This window comes from Musca autumnalis, unplaced genomic scaffold (assembly GCF_047663935.1).
Source record: "Musca autumnalis isolate F117 unplaced genomic scaffold, ASM4766393v1 scaffold_3, whole genome shotgun sequence".
In the NCBI taxonomy this organism is placed as follows: Eukaryota; Metazoa; Arthropoda; class Insecta; order Diptera; family Muscidae; genus Musca; species Musca autumnalis.
In genome coordinates this window covers 173,121,078-173,139,999 of record NW_027411866.1, presented here as the reverse complement: position 1 = coordinate 173,139,999, position 18,922 = coordinate 173,121,078, and positions in this window count along the sequence as shown.

Sequence of the window (18,922 nt, the reverse complement as noted above, 5' to 3'; positions counted from 1 at the left end):
CCAGAAAGTTGTTTATTGAAGCCTTTGCTACACTATTGTGGTTGATTGTTTTCTTGAATTTTGAACGGTTTAATATCTATGGAGCAGAAGCCGAGAAAAGAGGATAAAAATCGCAATTGTTTTGCTATTTTGACCATTAAGACCTGTTCCTTCAGGGTCGTATATTCTAGAAAGATGTTTATTGAGATCTGAGGTACATTTTTGTAGTTGGTTGTTTGCTTCAAATTTGATCGGTTTGATAGCTGTATAACAAAACTTGAGAAAAATTTTAAAAGAAGTTTGACCATGGCGATTTTGGCCTTGCAGATGAAGTTTGATGGTTTATATGTGTTCACAATTTTTGTTCTTCAAGACAAGAGCTACAACTTTGCCTCTGAAATAAATTCAAATTTCGTAACGGTTTGGAAGATATAGTCCTGACTAAATGACCCTTTTTACATCAAAGCCTCAAACCTTTGAAGGCCTATAACCGCGAAAGTTGATGAGATAGGGGAAAACGGCGAAACACGTGTCTTCTCATTTTTGGTGTTCTATCACACCGCGGTGTCAGAATATGGTTATAAAACATGACTCAAAAAATTACACACAGTGTAAGTTTACATACGCCCCATAAATCTCGCTAATAAACAATATTTAATAAAACAAAAGTATATTCCATAATATAAATAACGGTAAATTTTACAAAAACCAAAAAATGATAGTTACAAAAGTTTACGTACGCCCCAAGGAAATGTGAGTGTTATCGTACAATTTATGGAATTAGAAGCGAAATTTCTGCATTTTATTTTTTTAGCGAATGTCCCTGGGTGTCTGAGACATCTTAAAAAAATATTTTTTGGGTGTTAAATGTCGTTATTTAATGCCAAACTTCTTGTATAGCTCGTTAAAGCGGACCCTTGCTGATTTCTTTCCTTTTTTAGGTATTTGAGTTTGTAAAAGCCACAATATTAGTGTCAGATTGTAGATCTTGAGATCCTAGAAAGCTTTAAAGTTGTCCTTATGCATAATATACCTTCTTGGGTCGATAAATTGAAATTCAAATTCAAAGGTGGTGCTTGTAGATCCACTACTTCCGGTACATCCCCCACAAAAATTCGAAAATATTAGCTAAAATAGTACCCGCGATATCTCATAAACAGAGCAACCCGGTTGAGGGACTGTGCGAGGATCCCTTGAAAATTTTTACCTAGTGGTCCTGTTTACAGCGATATCATGTTTTCATGTCCAAAACCTGTGAATTATATGGTGACCAGCTGAAACGACAGGTAGTCGCGATATCTATCGAGGGGAATGACACCCAAAATAAGACCCACTTTCAAAATGGAAAATGTCGGTCCATTCCTTACGATACCTTCCCCGCAGAACTTTTTTAGCTTCTATCCAAATCCATATTTTTGTCGGTTCATACGCCCAAAATTTTCAAATCCTTTAAATATATACTTTTTTTGGAAAAAAAAAGTGTTTTAATTCACACAGGCTGAGGGTATATCTCTGTCGGCAAAGCCGGGGTGTATGTCTACGGTGAAAATCGAGCCTCCCGCTTTTGACTTGAAGTTTTTATCCACGTTTTTTTGGATATTTTGGCATATAACAGCCAAAGCATTGCGATTTTTGATCCAACGCTAAGACAAAAATTATAGCCAAGATAATAGGTGTGTTCGTTTACTCAATAATTTGTACAAATCCTGTAACTTCTTGTAAACGACTAAAGGTGCAAACACAATGAAATTCGTAGCTTATTTCACGCTCAATCTCATGTAAAAGAATAAAGGATAGGTTCTACCTATTAAAATGCAATCTTGTATTTTTTATTCTTTTACATAAATCTGAATTTCTCATTGTGTTTGCACTTTAAGGTTTTTTGTAAACGAAGAACATCTAGTAACAATTTCTACAAAATTTTAGTAAACGAACACACATAATAATTAAGAACTCTCTAGTACATCGCAAAAGAGTTTGAATGCCCTGAGACAGTGCAAGTTGATCAGATATATACAGTATTTCCCTCTTATAGGCACCCCGGATATAAGCATTCCCCGCTTTATAGCACTGAAATTTGTGCAAATGTTATTTTTTGTTCAAAATACATTGACATTATTTCGATATATGCATCCCGCTTATATGCATTCCCCTCTTATAAGCACTTTAAATTTTGTCATCTTTCTTTCATTTTGGCTTAAAAAAAATCGTTTATATGCACCGGCTCAAAATAATTTGGATGATAATAAAATTTTTCATCGACTTTAAATATGGCAAGCATATACATACGTGGAAAGGACAGTTAAGTGGATAAAGACTAGTCAAGAAATCTCAATATAAAACGCAAAATGAGCAGGCAGTCTTCAAAATGCGTTCGTTCTTTTAGGCAATATGCTTTTAGAGAAACCTGAACTAATTGCAATAAAAAAAATAAGCCGTTTACTCCGTATACTGGATGGCTATGGCGGTGGCAAAAAGGAAAAAAAATTATTGACTAATTTAGAAAATCAATGAAGATTGTTAAATGTCAACAATATTCATTGATTTTCTAAATTAGTCAATATTTTTTTTTTTTTGTATTTACATACAATGTGATTTTTGACGAGCAGTAACAACCTACACTGTTATGTCGTAGAATAATGACTTAGATGAGAACGATTGTGCAGAAAATGAAATTTCCCAAATTTCCTGACAATAAATTGCCTTATGAAACCGTGGTGCAATGGTTAGCACGTCCGCCTTGCACTCAGAAGGTCTGCGGTTCGAATCCCAGGCCAAGCAACATCAAATTTTCAACGGTGGCAAAATTCCCCCTCAGTAATGCTTGGCGACATTTCCTGAGTATTTAAGCCATGAAAAACTTCTCTACAAGTGGTGTCGTAAGACACGCCGTTCGGACTCGGCAATAAAAAGTAGGTCCCATATCTTTGAGCCAATATGAATCGGCGTGCACTCATTGATATGAGAGAAGTCTCCCTTGTCCCATCTGGGATGTTTGTGGAACAATTATGAAATAGAAAACATAGTGCAATTCTATTTTGGACAATGCACAGGCAAAAATAACGTACTTTTTATACCCTCCACAATAGTATGAAGGGTATATTAAATTTGTTTTTCCGTTTTTAACTCATTGAAATTATCATTTGCAACACTATAAAGTATAAATATTCTCTATCAGGGTAAAATTCGGATTCGATCTATGCATTTCCGTTCCTCCGTCTGTGGTAATCACTATAGCATCCACAAAAATAGAGATAAAATACTGAAATTTTGGAAAGATGAGTCTTTTGTTTGCAGTTCGAGTTTTGGTATAGTCGCCATATAACTGTACCGTCCGATTTCAGGTGTTTTGAGGTTTTCATCTACATTTTCAAACCGAATTAGCTATAATTTGGCATTTATGGTTCCTAGTGGTCAAACAATTTATCTATACAAAATTGAGGACATAAGCATATGTTTTGGTATAGGCCCAAATAACGTTACCGCCCGATTTCAAGTATTTTCAAACTTTTAGCTGACCGAATTAGCTAAAATCAGGTATTTGGAGTTCTCAGTGGTCAAAAGTCTTCTCTGCTTGAAATTGTGGATATTTGTACTTTCGTAACAGCAAGAAAACTAACTATTCTATATTATTTCAGAATATTTCATGGTTCGGCCCGGCTTAATGTTTTTTACTTGTTTAGGAACAAAAATAATTAAGATTCTTCTCTCTTTAAGTATACGTAACTTCTATTGATATCCGAGCCTAGTACTAAACAAAGAAGTGGGATGTTTTCTTATGAATGAAATGGTTTTTTTTTTGGTTGATTAAAAACGAATAAATTGCAATTTTAATGGGAATTTGTATATGGGATTTTTATATATGCACCGATAGTGCTTATAAGCGGGATTTGTATGTAAACACTAATTGTGCTTATAAACGGGATTTCGATATATGAATCCCCCGCTTATATGCACTGCTTTGCTTGCATTTTCCACAGTGATTATATATAGGAAATACTGTATTCAAGCGTTCTGATGCAAAAATTCTATCGTGTTGGGAAAATAAAATACCTTTGGTGTGTTTGGGTCGTTTTATTATTTTATAACGGTAATGATGACGATCATCATTGATGATTATATACTTTATCCCTTGTTCGACATTTTCCACTAATAAACAAACATTTTATTAAATATTAATATGAATAAAATATAAAACTACATAGTCAAATACTATTTTCAGTTCGATCCTTTTGTGCGTACATGTTAACAATGATTAACAATATTTTGAAATTGTGTCGTGCAGAACGTGTAAAACAATTTATTATCAAATTTTGCTAATCTACGAGATAAATGAATACCGCAGATAGAATGAACTTCGATTTCGTTTAGATGACGACAATAACATGGTTAATACTTTAATAATATAACTGTTTTGTTCAATTGGCATCGAAAACACATTTCAATTGTGTTTTTATGATAAGACGTAGAAATCTGTCATAAATCAAAATTTGTTCCTTTTTATTCGTTAAAGTGTTTTGTTATAATCTATTTTTATATTTCGGACTTTTGTATTTAAAAAAAATGCTGCAACATTTTTGTTTGCAACTGAATAAACATATGAAAAATAAAATTGTGAGGGAGGTACGATAGGTGAAGTGATTACAATATTTTGGTGAAAAAATTAGTAGATTCTTGCAGTTCTGGAACAGACCAATTGTAAACAAATAGTTGAGTTTATCATTTTTAAAAAGTTGGGTTTAATCAAAGTGTCATAACAATTTATTTTGATAAGTATTAAATAATCGGTGTTATAATCCTCCAGTGAATCCTTCCCAGCAAAAAAAAAATCCCCCAAAATAATGGGTTTTTATAGTACTTTTTGGTAGTCGTAACTACCTACAAAACCCCCTACTAACCCATTATTTTAACAAGGGCATGTCGCACTAAATGACTAGTTATTCTATGACCAATATAAACACTAGAATAACTAGTTATTTTATGGCCACTGGAAATTGAAATTGAATTGAAAAATAAGTCAGGGTAGACCAACACTGTGCAAAATTTTTAAGGTGATCTTGTGCAAACAATTCGAACTGAGAATTTTTTGAAAGTACAGACCCAAACAACAAGAGACCCTAGTTGGGTTTTGCTGTGTCAGATCCAGCTCGGATTTTATGGCCCCATCTAAACATGGTTAAATATTGAGTTTTTAAAGAAATTCGGGGCTATATCTCTGAAATCAATACGAATCTTCTTCTGACATCTGAAGCAAATTTGTAGATAAGGACAAGAATAAAATATTTGGAGAAATAATCAACTCGAAAAACTACATATATTGCCCCAAATTTCAAAATATATGCAAAAATTCCACAATTTTTATATATTTCGCACCGTATCTCCAAAACCGTTAATTTTTTCTGAAAATGTTCTTTTGGAAAAATATTCCCCGGGATGTCATTGTTGTAAAATGCCTCTATGCCGTTGTTTTCAGTACATTTTTCAACGACGATTTAAAAAAAAATGTCAAAAATGTAGTGAAATCCGAAATGCGAGAATAAACTGTTGGTGTGAACTGTGTTTGAAATACGTGTTGTAAAATATATGATGCAAAATACCGCTGAAACAACATGAAGTAAGCATTTTAGAGTTTCAGAGTGTTCTAAAGAATTGTTGAGAACTTTATTTGGAAGATTTTTGCAGAAGGTTACTTGGTTCAACTTCCAATAGTTTAGCCGATACTGACCAGAATTTCAGCAATTATGTAAAATTTTCTATATTTTATAGATTTTGATGCCCTAGATGGAGTTTTTCTTATGTGGTTTTATCAAAAGATAAGTTCTACTAGTTTAGGGCTACAATATTGCTAAAGACAGCAAGGCTAAATTCCTATTCTTTTCTGAGATAAAGGCCTGATAATTGTAAAAAAGTGTAGATTTGGCCCGGTTTAGATGAGGCCATAAAATCCGAACTGGATCTGACAGGACAAAACCCTACTAGGGTTTTTGTATTCTAAATATGTACTTTCCAAAAATCCATACTAGAAGTTGTTTGCATTTTCAGTGTTGCATAGTGCAATAAAAGGTAACAGCGATACCCAGCTGATTGAACTGGGCTGTAATGTTAGTGTCAAATTCCATACGACATTTTATATATTTATTTCTATGTTCGATGTATATATATTTGTTGAATAACAAATTTAATTTAATTTTTTTTAATTTATTTATTTGTATATCTCCTGTACAACAAGACTTGAGTCTTTTGGATTATAGTACAGGATTACAGATATATAAATCATATCCAACTTAAATTTAATGATTTAACAATATTTAATAACACAAAGTTTTTTTGAAATTACAAAAGAAAACATATTTTGGTGTAAATTACAATAACATAGAAGTTTAATGGACATTTAAAAAAGATAATTAATTTTGTATAGTAAGAATTGTATTAAAAATAGAAAAAAATCATCGAATTGAAAGCAAAGTTTGTAGCCTGTTTTTAAACGTAAAAGCGTTGCTGGTGTTTTGTAGATCAAAGGGAGAGTATTCCACAGACGTATGGTCCCTATGAAAAATTGCCACTCAGATACCAGACTTCGTCTCCTTATAGGTATAGGTTTTTTTCCTCTATTTGACCTTGCAAATGTAAGCCTATTAAATAGTAATGTGGTTTCTGTTTATAAATTATTTTGTGTAGGAATAATAAGGCTTTAAAGTTGAGTAGGGTGTTAAAATTGAAACCGTATAGAGAATTACTGTAGGGTGAAACATGATCAGTTTTCCTGAGACCGTATACGTAGCGAATTATGGTATTTAATGCCATATTTAATCTACGTCGGCTCTGTGAATCACAGTGAGCAAATAGTTCACATCCATATAAGAGGCCAGGCACCTGTATAGTTTTCGCCAAAAGATATCTTATGTTGGGAGGTGTGTAAGAGTGCGTAAGCCACAATGCACGTAGTTTTCCAAATGTTTGTCCAACTACTGTATTGACATGATTTGACCAGCTTAATCTACTATTGAAAACCACTCCCAGATTCTTCACGAAACTACACCTACCTTTTCATTGTTAACAATTATTTCGACACCTTCCCAAGTAACATTTTTATTTTTGTGAATTATGAGGCATTTCGATTTAAAAATAAACCATTTGCTTTGGCCCATTCATGAACACGTTTGAGGTCATCATTGAGTTCGCTCACACATTGAGTTATGTTATTTACATGGCTACCTAGGCATAATTGCACGTCATCTGCATACATGTGCACTCTGCTATATATTAATTGAGAAGGGAGGTCATTAACATAAATGCAGAACAAAAGTGGACCCAGTATTGACCCTTGAGGAACGCCTTTATCTACATTTAGTGCTAAAGATGTTTCAGTTCCAGTATACACAGATTGTGTCCGATCGGTAAGGTACGATTTTATAAGATTCGTCGGGTTTGCGGAGAAGTTAAAAAACCTGCGTAGTTTCAAACATAAATTGTTGTGGTCGACAGCGTCGAAAGCCTTTGAGTGGTCGAGTAAAACAAGAAATCCGACCTTGTTTTCATAAATGTCACTCCTAATTTCCTCCGAAACCTCAACTAGAGCTGTAATGCAGCTATGGTCAGCACGGAAACCTGACTGCATGTTTGTTAACAACGATTCCCTATGGAGGTACTCAGACATCTGATTGTGTAGAATTTTCTCAAACACCTTTGAGAGATAACACAAGATTGCTATGGGTCGGTATTCATTGTTGGATTTTGGGACAGGAATAACCTTTGCATGTTTCCACTTCGTTGGATATGTGATCGATGTTAGGATATTATTATAGAAGTACGTGATATAAGGTAATATAAGATGGAGTATAATCCGAATAAATTTTGGGTCAACTTTGTCAGGACCAATCGCAATAGATTTAATTTTAGTAAAATAACTCTGTACTTCCATAGGACTAATACATCTGAATTCGAAATATCCTTCACGTATAACATCATCTGTTAATCGACCATAGAATGAAGTATTAACCTGCACAGTGGGTATTTTGATAAAAGTTTGGTTGAGGTCATCCGCATTTTCATGGCAATGGTCCAAAGCCTTGGGTTTTCCAAAACCCAGATCATTGATTATTTTCCATCTGCTTTTGGAATCCAATGCTGAATTAAACCGATGAAAGTAATATTGAGTCTTTGTGGAGTGAATAGAGCTATTAACTCGTTTTCGCGCAGAACGGAATTGTTCGTAGAGTTCCGGTGTTCTATAGCGTTTCCACCTTGCATACGCTCGATTTCTGTCATTGATGTAGGATTTAATAATGTAATTAAACCACGGATTTGCATTTGAAGAAATTCGTTTTATTTTGATGGGCACCGTTCCATCATATAGAAGAAGAATTCGTTCTTGAAGAAAATTGAGTTGTTCATCAACAAAGATTATTGAATAAATCTCGTTCCATTTAATTTGACAAAATTTATACTCTAACTCACTATAATTCAAGTTCCTCAAGTCGCGATACGAAAATTATTAATTAAGGACGAATCAACCAAGACATTCGAATTAAAATCTCCCGTTATAATTACGTCGTCGTAACCCATCGTAACATTTTTAAGGATATTTTGGAGGTGACCTAGATCAATGGTTTTATTGGGTCGGTATACACTGCCAATTAATATTTTCTTGTTATTTGATTTGGATTCTATGAACACATATTCGATCTTGTCTCCAGTAGTGGGATTCTGTAACTCATTTATGCTGTTATCGATAATTGTCGGTAAAATTAAAATGCTTATGATTTCGATAATTAAAGAAAATTGTCGGTAAGTTAACGATAAATAAAAAGTAGTCGCTAGCCTCTATCGACACAAACAGTGATGCCAACTTTTCTTTATGTTTTTAGTCATAATTTTGTGATTTAAATTTACCGATTTTTGTCGGTAACAGCAAAAATGAGTTACAGAATCCCAGTACAGGTTTGGACTTTAAGCATAATTTTGCGTTTAATGCGTTTTTGGCGAAAATTGCAACCCCACCCCCACGACGTTCTCTATCTGACCTAAACACAGAATATCCATCAATACTGATCAAGCTATCGGGAATGTCCGAACGAAGCCAGGTTCCTAAAAGGCATATTAAATCAATACCCGAATTAACAAAAATATATTTAAATTCGTCGATTTTGTTTACAAAGCTTTGCGAGTTGATGTGGCATATCTTTAGCCCATCCCGTTGCTTGGATAGAATTCTGACCATGTTTTGTGTAACATCTGTGGAAGCTCTATTTGTACTACCCCGGTCTATCATAATTAGGGGATAAGTAGTGTAAAAAGGCACCAGCGACGCATTTACGAGTATATGTTGAAAATAATGAATTAAATGAAAAAATATTAGGTGATGACATTCGAAAAATATATAGAATATTTAAAAAGATACATTCAAATAAATGGAAAATTATAATAATATGAGCCAAAAAGTTAATGAATTGATATTGGATTTGATTTGCAAAAAGTCTGTTACCGCTGGTTCTGCGAGTCCGAAAATCGTCAATAATCTTTTGGTGATACACACATATTGGTTCGTCGCAGTTAAGGTGTTTGATATAGACGAGCCCTTTTTTCTTAAGACCCAAAGCGTCCTGAAGAAACTGATAGTTCGTGTTGAACAGGTTCTCATTGATATAATATGGATTATTTGTTCTGTAACCAAGAGACTCCAACGTTAGATTACTGTTGTTCAGTTTCTTGTAAGCACCCAATGAATTCAGAAAGAATTCTTGTATGAAATTCCATTTACCCTTATTTCACATGATACGTGTGCGTTTTCTTGCCTTAACAGTTCTATTCTAAGCTCTTTAAAATCAGCTTTCAGATTTCCAACTTCATCAGAAGCTTTTTCTAAAATCTGCACACGGTCTAAGACATCGTTTAAATCAGTTCTGAAATCACATATTTTTCTGTAAATTTCATTCAAAATGCGATTTTCTGTTTCTTTTAACATACTTTAAAATTCATCAATGAGACGGTTACTAAGTTTATTAAAGCGTTCGTCAAGCATTTGAAATAGGCGGAAAGGCGAATCCGACGATCGTGGAGTCTTTGACAGGTTTCCAAATGATTTATGAAATAGGCTATCTCTGTCTCTCTTTAGCGCCGAACGACGTGCCGCACACTAAAACACCGCTTATAGAGGCGGTACAATATTTGTTAATATGTGTAGTATTTCGCTAAACTTGAAAAAAATAAAGCCCTAAGAAACATGTGCTATTTTGATTTCCAAAACAAAAGACTAAGGCAGCTTCTACTTTTTCGATGAATTACCAGCGACCCCAAACATTTTTGCAAGAATTCTACTTTCTGCGAGAAATTATGCATTTAGTGGAATGATATGGAAACATTCAAATTGAAAATCTAACGATTTTTCATTCATGTTTTCCAAAATATTCAATCAAATGTGAAAAAATATTAGCTTTTTAAATTCCAATAATTTATAGACATTTTTTTATTTTGTTTACATTTACCGTTGACACTAACATTACAAACAAAAGCTGTTGTTGAGTTGTGTTTGTTGTAGTATTTACTTTACCTGGTTTGTTCTACCATTGCAATAAGTTAATAAGTTGAGGTGAAATTTGTTTTCAATTTCAACACACTTCATATTTTCTATTTTATTTTTTATTTCACCATCTGCTGGATTTGAACACACGAATTTCTGCTTTGTAGCCTAACACGCTACACAGTCGGCCACGCACACGAACATTAAGAGTTGTTTCAACGTGTACATATGCTTACATGCGCACCAGCAACAGTTCTTTGATTTTTTAAAAAAAAACTACCCGGCCGACGGTGAGCGTTGAACACACAACCCTTGGATTTGTAGTCGGACACACAAGCTCTGTAACACCGTACTCATAACTTAATGAGGAGTAATATAAGTAGTTATTTTTGTATGCATTACTTTGTAATGGCTTACATAATGACTAACGGATCCGAATTTTTGCTGGGTTATGAAGATAATTTCGATATTTCGTTTTAATAAGATTTACTTGACTGAAATCATGTTCAACATTTGCTGACGAATGAGGTAATACCCAGCATTATGTTTTTTTACAAATTTTGTTAATATAGGAAAAACATATGAACCATCAATCCAAAAGCGAAATAAATAAGTTTTTTTATTTTCAAACATTTCCTCAAAATCCAAAATCCTTAGTTTACGAAATTCTGAAACCAACATTTGCTTTTCCTCCTTGTTCATAAAATGTGAAAATTGTTTTAGGAATTGCAAGCATCTACTATTTTTTTAAGGAAATACATAGATTATTATCGTAGTAAAATTAGTAGATTCTTACAGGTTCTGGAACATAGCATACATTTTTAATATACGTGGGACTTATCAAAGACAAACTCTTACGCTTGTCTCAAAATCTAATCTATGTTATTTTTAATATATTTTTGTTTCTTCAAAATAGTTTGGCTTAATCCGATAGATGTTGTTATTGACTATTGTTGACTATTTAAAAAAAAAAATTAAACAGCCAACCCAATAAAAAACGCTGCCAATCTTCTAAATTTTAAAATTTATTTATTGAAACATTTTGTAAAGAAAGCCTTAATGCTTGGTTTATATTCGGCGTCGTTTCGTAATTTCGAAGGCGTTTCGTGATTTCGCGCGGAATTAAGCAAAATTTATCATGATTTCACATACAAAAATGAAATCATCTCATTTCGCGATTTTCGAAATCAACATCGAAATCACAGTACTCATGATATACAACACTGTTTTTGCCTAAAAAAGTACCAAAAGTTGCAACACTTTTCACGTATCACAATAAACAAGGTAGATGGTCATTGCTACAACAAAAAACTTTAGTATCAAAATGTGTAAACAATGTGAAAAAAATATTAAATTAATTTGTTATAATGATATTTTCCATTGTGTTCCCGTACTTTTTATGGGAATGTTAGAAAAACGAGCGAATTGTCAAAAATTTCTTTCCCATACAAATTTCCTAAAAAATACGGGAACGAAAAAATGACGGAAATTGCAAAAACTCCTGCAGATATGTCAAAATCAATGTATCAGCTATCATATTCAGATGCCAATAAACATGCTGCTAGTTTTTGATATGCCAAATTTATATAACAGAAAACAGGAGAGGAGGGTGTTTCTTATTCAGCGCTATTTTTGTTTAAAGAGAAGTGCAAGTCTTGATAGATTTAAGAGTACGGGAACGCATTTGTAGCACTTAACGGGAAAACTACTGCAATTGGTAATATTTTGTAGGTTCTGAACATAACTTTTATCTATCCAAATTTATGATTATGATGTCTCAACGATAAAATCATTTTTTTATTTTTTTCATTTGTTAGTATTATACACAATTAATACGACATATAATTTTCGAAATAAAGCAGTAAAGTTCTATATTGTCGTTTTTTTTTTTTTTTTTTTTTTTTTGATGACTAATTCAATTTACAACAGCTTGTTTTGAAAATGCATGTTCAATCAGCTGCGCATATGCATCTACCTTGATTATTGGGATATGTTTGAAATCAACAAAAAAATAAGTGTAAGCACCGGGATGTATTTCAGGATTTCGCGAAATCCAGTGGATTTTGGAGCGTAAGTGTAAACTTGGTATAAGACCGATAAGTTTTACAATATGCATAAAGTACAGTACACATTGTCAGTTTTGAATGACGATTTTTTGCAATTATCGGTAACTGTCCAACCGTCCAGCAACCACAAAATATTTTGTGGTTGCATGATGAAAGCAACAACAAAGCTGTCATTCAAAACTGACAATGTGTACCCAGCTTAAGAAGAGTGTCTACTCCAAAATTTGTGTACAGAGCTCAAAGTACAAAAGTTTGCGCACTTATTTACTCTGTTCCAGAAATTTTGAAAATTTTTCACTTATAAAATGGCCAAAAAATAAAAAATAGTAGATTTTTGCTGTAAAAATCGTCAAATCGTCATTTATCAATTTTTGAACAAAACATCGTCAAAATGACGATAAATCATCAAATATGAATTTTCACGGATTTCATGTACTAGTAGATCCAAAACAATTGCTTATGACTTAAATGACTATCTATAGAGTGATCAATTACAAGGTTTCCAGGGATTTCAATCTTCTGCTTTTCAATAGAATTCCACTATTTTAAGCAAAGGAATATTAATTTGAAAGATTGCCACTTTGGTATCTATAATTAGGGCACCCACAGTTAAACCAAATATCAGGAGTACACACGTACGGATCATTCAAATGACCGGAAAACAAGAAATGTATAGAAAAAGTTTATGATATAATAAATATTTCTCAAATCCATATCGTCATCGAAAATTAGATTTCCACATAATGAACTTTATTTCCAAAATGCCAATGATATATTTAAAATTTATTAACTTCAAATTGATATACTTGAAGTTACACAATAAATTGAAAAGTTATCGCAAAATAATGATTAAATGAACTTAGACGTCATGGGAATAAAAAAGGAAAACGGTTAAAGCAATGCTCTTTGGTATTTGGATTTAGAGTTATGCGATTAAAAAAATCGAAGCGAAAAAAAGATAACATTTGGCATTCAAAGTATATTTCTTTATTAATTTAATTAAAAAAATCAAATTGTCGTCCATAGAAAAATATCTATTTTTAATTTTATATAGCTTTAGATAGGCAGGCTCTGCATAATATTTATTTGAATAATGCTCACGACGTTATTCTTATCAGAAAAATTCATTTATCGAATTGTCATTCAAGTTTATAAATAAGAAAATGAGGTAACTTGTATTTGTTGTTTACTAAATACATATTACAAATTACGAATGAAGATATACAATAAAATTTTAATATTTTACGATAGATCACAATTTTTTTTTATAATGAAGATTTACGTACATGATAGAATAAAAAAATATTTTATGAAAAATATAATTGGTCGAAACAGTAACAATAAGTACATTTTTATCCAAACTCTAGAGGGATTAAAAAAACTACAATATAAGAAAAACGTGATTAAAAGATAACTATTTCGATATTTTTCAAACATTGGGTGGGAAGATAGAAGATAAACCAAAGCAGTCTAAATGCATTTCATTACTCTAAAATAATTCCAATTAACAACCACGTCGCACAATGGCCAAAAACACTAACTGAAATACTGTTTATTGTATCGTTTACAGATAATATGGTGACTAAATTTTCTTTTTTTGGGTAAAAATCGAACCCATTATGGGTAAAAATAACCCATTATTTTTCATCTTACTGGTAATGCAAAATGTAGTTTGTTCACATTACTATTGCAATTGAAGTGACTATTTCAGAATTAGTATATTTTTGGGGCAATTTTTGGAACAGAAATGCATATATTCTTTAAGTTTGTTTATTACAATTATTGCACTTATTTTACTACTCATTTATTTATTTTAGAACTCATGTGAATTAAATAAATGAATATATCCTTGGAATTCTTTCAAAATTTTTAGAGTTTATTTTAGATTCCGGAACATCAAACAAACATCAATAAAATCTGGATAAGAATCGTAAAATATGCCCTAATCTATACATCAAAGATAAGTTCTGCTAAATATGTTATATGTTATGGTTACAGATTTTATTTGTTCAAAGTCTCATAGTGAAATTTGATTTGGAACATTACTTCTTTTAACAATATCCCTAGCAGTGTAAAATTTTGGGAGATTTTGACTCACTATTGAATCATGTAAAATTAACAGTCCAAAATTTAACAAATAATTTCATCCTATGAAATGTAAATTTGTAATGTAATTTTCTTAAGAAAATATTATACCTATAGTATGCGAAGTATGCGGGGGAGGTCTTATTTTGGGAGTCATTCCTCCCTACAAATATCACGCCCACCAGTCATTTCAGTTGGTCACCATATAATTCGGTAAAAATGTCCAAAGGGTTCATGAACAGACCCTTAAACAAAAATGTTGAACATTTGTGTGGATGGTACCCCAAGCAGTGGACCGATAGATTCCATTTTTGAACGTGAACTAAGATATTTCGAGATCTAAAGTGTGGACCAGCCACTACACTTGCTGACCGTAGGTGTTTTTTACAGCTTTCCGGTAATTTTCTCAAGAAGTGTCGACTTGAGTGCAGCCTGTTGCAAGAAAAATCAGTACGATTCGAGAGGATGTTCTAAACTGAGAAGGACCAAATCGGCTACTGCCTTCGAGAGTTGTCGTGCACACAACATTTGCGAAAATCTTCAACTGTTGTGGGGGAAGTACCCTGTGGACCGATATGGCCCATTATAGAACAGGATTTAATTCTGAAAAAAATAATACGACTACCAAATTCTGGATCGAACTGGTTTATTCGTTGAAGAATTATCGTGCGCTGCATCCACTTTACAGCATTCCGGCCATTTTCTCAGGAAGTATGGACTTGCGCTTGAAAATACAAGTTCATACAACAAAAATCAAAACGATTCGAGAGCAGGTAATAAACTGAACTTTTTCGAAATTTTGTGTGGAAGGTATCCGAAGGAGTGGACAGATAGAGCCCATATCGAAACCTCGTCTATGTCTGGTAAAAATTTCACGATGTGTAAAGTATGGACCGGATCGGTTACTACCTTTAAGAGTTATCGTTCGCGCAATTTTTCCGAACATTTTCGAACTTTAGTGGGGGAGGTACCTGAAGGACCACATCGGTTCAGCTGTTCGAGAGTTAGCGTGCGCACCAGCCAGACAGACTGACGGACACTGCTAAATCGACTCCAAATTGTCTGAAACGGATTTCGTCCAAACATACTTGGGGTCCAAAACCATTATTTCGATGAGACACATTTTGCCCTTATGAATGTGTGTATACCCTCGTTAGCATAAATGCTGAGGGTATAAAAATTGAGTGCATATTAAACTGACACAATTCACACTCAGTGAGAGAATTTAGGTGAGAGAATTTCTTTGTCTATGCATTTATTAGTCTATGGCGTAACCCACATTAGGTATGTCTGTTTACTTTCCCATCAAGAATTGTCCAGCAAGTACTTTCTCAGAGAGTAATGGGTACTTTACACAATATGTTTCTTACATATGGGTTGTCACTTTTTATATACAAAATGTATTTGCAAAGTGACAACACATATGTCAAATAACATATCGTGTAAAGTACCCATAAAAAAGAATAACTCTTTTGCAAGAACATGTAAAAAGACACATTCCAAAAACTGGCAAGCAATCAGCTGCTTTGCCAAAAAAGAACAATTTGTCAGGCATTAAAGGAACCAAAGCAAGCAAAAATGTTATATTTTATTAAAAATAAAAAAAGAAAATTATGCAAAGGAGGGATTTACCATTATCCAACTTTGTTTTCCAAAAAAAAAGAACAATCAGGCTTGCTATTTCCATAATAACATTGTTTTAAATTTACACAAACACCGAATAATTAAAAACAGATGATGATTGAGGTGTAAGTGGTTGCAAGAAGAAATTTATCCAGCAAGAATTTGCAAAATCTCAGTAAAAGAACTATCAAAATGTCTCTCAATGTTGGACACGATGAGAGAATTTGTATGGTGAATCGTACACGCAGAAAATATATGTTAGAAATATGTTTGAATCCAAACAAATATTTGTTTAAGACTAATTGCAAACAAATATATGTATGTTTGGATCCAACATTTTGTAACATATCTTAATTTAATATGTTTTGGTACCAACATATTTTTTATGGGTGGAGAGGATTTTTGTCAAAGAGAATAACAACAGGGCTCTCGCAGCTGCGGAATGCTGGTTTATAATAAAGAGCTGTGTGCATGGTGTAATGCGTAAAACACGTGCGTTTCGTGCTTTGTTGTTGTTAAACAACGTAGCAAGCGAAGACGAAGAGAGGCCATTTTTTTCTGTGTGTACGAAAACGTAAAGGCGAGTGCTCATCTTGTTCATCAATGTTTTAGGGTAACCAGACAAACCTATTGTTTGAAATTTAAACAACAGTACAAACAATCACGATGCTCTTGAAGCAACTTTAAATGGAAGGTGCTTACACCTGGGAAGTTTTTGGGGATTCTGAAACTACAATGTTCATAGATGAGAAAAATCAAAAAACAAAAAAAATCGCCGGAGCGCTTTTTAAATAAATCGCGATTCAAGTTGACATTTTTAGGGGTTTTTAGGTTTTCACAATTTTGTTTGGAAACCGCAATTCCTATCGAAATGGGACTAACGAAAATATTGTAGATATGAAAATTCTCTATGTATAATGTCCATTGAGGGCGGATCCGGTCTTCCCGTTATTTGACCCGAAAGTGTAGATTCAAAAATCGGGTGTCGTTTGAAAGCCTATGCAAATACCTATCTCCTCTTATGCGGCTTATTTCTTCATATGTTTAATTTGACTCTTAGATGACGATATCTCATGAAGCAGGATACCTTTTTAAAAATCATAAAGACCATTCTTGTTGCTAATTTTTAAATCTACAACTTTTACTTTAGGCGGTTTGCAGGAAAAAAATCAAAAAAAAAAAAAAATAAGCCTTCAAAAATGTCCTTTAACCCGAATAACGTTTTTGCATCAAAATTCAGCTTTGTGGGAATTTTTTATATTTTTAATAAAAAAGGCAATACAAAACAAATGGCAACAAAAACCGATATACGTGACAAATCTTAATCCGTTAACACGAAAACGTGTATATGCTCAAAATTCTGGTCGGTCTAATACAAAAGTGTTTTTTAAAGACAAATACAATTAAAGTGCCTCCAAAGGTATGAGACTTTGATGTCAAAAAGGGTCATTTTGTCAGGATCACATCTTATAAACCGTTAAGAAATGTAATTTACTCTCAGAGGCAAAGTTGTAGCTCTTATCTTAAAGAACAAAAATTGTGAATACATCAAATCCATCAATCAATCAATCTGCAACTTATAATTTTTTTCTGGTATGTCAAGATATCAAACCGATCAAACAACACGCGTCTTCTTTTTTTCGGTCCTCTTTCATAATCTGGTCGAATTATCTTGTAATTATTTTTTGTGTTGTACAGTGTTATACTTGTCCATTCGTTCCTGTTCAGGTCCGAAAATATGTACATAACCTTTAAAATTTTCTTGAATTTTGAAGAGTTTGTTATTTACAGACCTGAGTAGGGGAAAACAGTTAACAATAATTGATTTGTTTGTGAATTTCAGCTTACAGCATCATTCCAAGAATGTTCGTATGTTCTAGAAAGTTTTTTATGAAATCTTAAGTACATTTTTGTAGTTGACTGTATTCTTAAATATTGGACGGTTTGGTATCTATGGACAAGAATCGGAGAAAAATGTATAAAAATCGAATATTTTCTAAAGTGTTTTGCTCAGGGTTTAAAGTCAGCATCTAAAAACATTAGCATTAGCTGTACACTTCAACTGCTACACAATATTCACACACACAGCAACCGAACGCATATTTATTTTTGTACATTTTTGCTTATTTCGTTTTTTACGCCTAATCTTTTTTTCGTTAGGCATAATCAACAACCACGCTACATATTTAGCAGTCGGCTGACCATTCGTCGCAGCGAATTAGCCACAGAGGGTGTTTTTAGTGATTAGGGTTGCCAATGCAGTAATAAAAAAGGTATCATTTAATGTCAAAATGCCCCCTCATATGGTAGAACCTAAAGAATACTAATTATTATTGTTTTAAAATTAAAAAAATATATATTTTGAACGGCGTCACCAAAAGTTGACATGTTTGCTGAAAACATGGCTAAGCCGTTGAAACTTTGTTGCTTATTCTCTTTTCTGATATGTGTTGATCATGTGTGCTGCAAAATATGAGTATGCGTGTGCGATGCTTTTTTATTATAGTTAGCAACAATATCAAATAACATCAGCATCGCTAGCAATATTTTTGTGAAATTTGTTGCTAAGTGTTGCCGTTGTTCATTGTTGCTAAACATATTTCGGAGAAATTTTAGCAGGCAAAGCTGCAAATACATATTCGGTGCTTTT